The sequence below is a fragment of the Mustela nivalis genome (assembly GCF_964662115.1).
Source record: "Mustela nivalis genome assembly, chromosome: 14".
Taxonomy (NCBI): domain Eukaryota; kingdom Metazoa; phylum Chordata; class Mammalia; order Carnivora; family Mustelidae; genus Mustela; species Mustela nivalis.
This window is the reverse complement of record NC_139033.1, coordinates 77,462,831-77,466,196: the sequence shown is the minus strand read 5'-3', so window position 1 is coordinate 77,466,196 and position 3,366 is coordinate 77,462,831.

Below are 3,366 nucleotides of genomic sequence, written 5' to 3'. Positions count from 1 at the left end.
GGGAAAGGGAAAAAAAGGACAGAAAAATCAATTATTTCAAACCAGTGTCTTTGAACTCTCCTCATTGAAAGCAATTATTCGGACACCATGAAAACACAATTTGAATGCTATATTCATTTCACCAATTGAGCCAAAACCTAAATATTTTCATCAAATTGGGCACTTATTTGACCAAACTCATTGCCTTTACTTTGTTTTGATATCAGGAAGGCTTGGCTTCACTGTGGGGTCAGGACAAGGGGAGGCAGGGGTCGATATGGGGTAAAACCTAATAGCCACCCAGGTCCAGAAGGGCTTAACTTCTGAAAGCAGCTGACACCAAGGGAGGCCACAGACCCGGGCAACCCTTGTAAGGCATATTAAGAAGTTGTTTGGGTGGGACACCAGAAACAGAGGAAATTCACAAACCATGGCCTCCCCGCACCAGGTCTTTGACGGTATCCTTTGTCTGGTGAGGCCAGCTTCCCTAGAGCTCCGTGTCCATCACTGGCATAGCATCTGCCTTTTTTTCTTGTGAGAGGTGATGCTTAGCGAAGAGAGGTTGACAGAGAGGAAATACAGAGCCATTGGTGGGAAGAGGGCAGGATCAGGGGGACAGACATGATCCTTGATCTGGATTATAGGGGCTCACCTTTCCTGGTTCCTTGTGAGCAACCAACCAAACTGTTCTCTACTTACAGAACAACGAATTAACCTCTTTTCATCTAGGCTTTCATACATGTGATCAGATCTAAAGTGGAAAAATGGGCTCTTGAGACTTACCTGAAAGATGAGAATTGTTGCTGCTTCTAGGGCTGGCCAAATTATAAAGCTTCCAATCAGAAGAATGAAAAGAAATTCTCCCACAATGGCTATATATACCCTTGTGTTTGGTGAAATCTGCCTTCTCACGAAGAGGCAGGCCAGACATCGAATGAAACAGACATTGAAAAAAAAAAGTCGCATATCAAAGGGCAATCATGTAAAGAGGCTTAAAATAATTAAGAGGTTTTTTTTTTTTTTAACTGTGTTATGTCTAAAATACAGAGCAGCTACATTAACACAGGGAGCACAAAGGCCAGGAAAATCTTGTATAAGGCAGGAAATCCATTTTTAACACAGCTTTGTTCTTGAGTTCATTGTAGGGTCCCAAGGGAAGACTTGAGGGATTTGGTTTCCGGATTTTAAAGCCCACGGATAATCGAATTTTGCTTCTTTGTTTTTGTTACTGTCAGAAGCCTGAAGCCAAGAGCACAGAGACCAACTATTCCGTTTGCCTGCAACAGTCAGGGTTTTAAAACTCAAAGTCCCAGGTGCAAGGTGACCTCCAGACCCAAGCAGATTGACTTGTTTGGTCTCCCGAACTCTTTAGATAACTTCAGTATTATTTATCGTGGTTCCCTACCTTTCCTTTGTTAGGCTGATTGTTAAACTCTTTCCCAGTGAGGGGCACCTGGGTGGCTCAGTCAGCTAAGCAAACAACTCTTGATTCTGGCTCAGGTCATGATCTCAGGTCACGATCTCAGGGTCTGTGAGATGAACCACCACATCGGGCTCTGTTCTGGGCGTGGAGCCTCTTGAAATTCTCTCTCTCCCTCTTCTTCTGCTCCTCCCCGGCCTCTCCCTCCCTCTCTAAAAAATGCAAACAAAACAAAACAACTCCTTCCCAGTGATATGCAATCCATAAATCCAATGGGAAAAAATGGGCATAGTCTTAAATTATTCCAATTGCTTGTATCGAAGTGATCATAATGAAACTCTGCCACAGACCTTATCACATCCTCTCCCAGGAAAATCAATGAGGTTTTCTTGCACCATATCCGAGGGAAGCTCTTAGCCTGCATTATTTATATATACAAAGTGTTCTTATGCTTTGGAGGAAGTAGGGTATGGCTCAAGGTCGTTTTTTTCCTAAAACAATAACCACCCAGTAAGTGAGGAATTGGGTAAGAAAAATGGTACCGTGACTCAGTTTCCCTATCTCCAAGGCAGAAGCAGTGATAGTATCTACTTCATAAAATGGTTCTGAAAGTTAAATGCAGCAATATTTGTAAACAACTTGAAACAGCACCCCACATACAGGAAGGGCTATATGAGGGTTTGTAAAGTAAATTAATTAATCAGAACTGCACTTGGTTAAATTTTGTTACTGTTGCCATTCAGACAAACGCGGATGGCTATAGATACAGATGTATACACGTATATACACAATGTATGTACATACCTGCAGACACACACAGAAAACCTGTGTAAGGAATAAATACAAGAAGATTTGAGCAGGGGTGCCCAGGTGGCTCAGTTAGTTAAGCGTCTGCCTTCAGCTCAGGTCATGAGCCTGGGATCGAGGGTCCTGGGATTGAGCCCCACATCGGGCTCCCTGTTCAACAGGAAGTCTGCTTTTCTGTCTGCCCCTACCCACTGCTCGTGCTCGCTCTCTGTCCTTGTCTCTCTCTCAAATAAATGAGGATGCAAGAGACCACTGGACTCTCGAGTCAGGCTTTGCATGGCTTGTACTGACCCCTGGAGTTTGCAGCTTTGCCACAAAGGAATGCCATCAGCCAGTGCGTGGTATCAGCCTCCAGCATCCTGGGAGGATGAGAATGGGGCCTCGGAGCTGGCAATCCCACTTATTCTGAAGAAGGGCTAGCTGTCAGGACCTGGAGGCTGCACCTATGGACCTGTGTCCAGGGAAGAGATCCTGGAGGTTCCCTGGATGCCAGAGGATAAAAGGCAAATGTCCAAGTCCCATCCAGGGACCCAGCCATCCACCTTGGGAGTGTGGAAACAAACCAGGACAAGCCTGAGGACCGTGGAGACAAGTCAGATTTGCAGGAGCACATATTGGGCTAAAGAAACCATTTTATTTGAGTTAATTTCACGTATTTATTTTATTTTATTTTATTTACTCTTTAATATGACTATTAGAAGACTAAAAATCACATATGTGACTCATACTATGTTTTTTAATCAGATAGTGCTGGTCAAGATTGTTTTTCTTTATCAGGCTGAAGAGGGCAGCAACGGTAAGAACATTCTATAAAATATAGAAAATGTCAGTGTTTGTACCCTGGGCGGGAGGCCTGTGGAATTCAGACTCACAACACATGCCTTATTCAGCTCATCTGACAAAGCTTGTCTGGAGGGACTTGAGTTCTGAGAGCAGATGGCACAAAACGAGGCCAGAGATATGGACGACCCTTGTAAAGCATACTAAGATGCCGAATTTTCTTCCAAGTGCAGGGAGACGTTACCAAAAGGCTTTAAGGAATAACAAGGTGTGTCACTAACATTTCCAGAAAACTGTTTTTGCCGGTGTGCTGGGACAGTGTGTGACAGCAGCTCTTTGGGGAAAAAAAAAAGCCAAGAGAGAAGAAAAATCCCTAATGG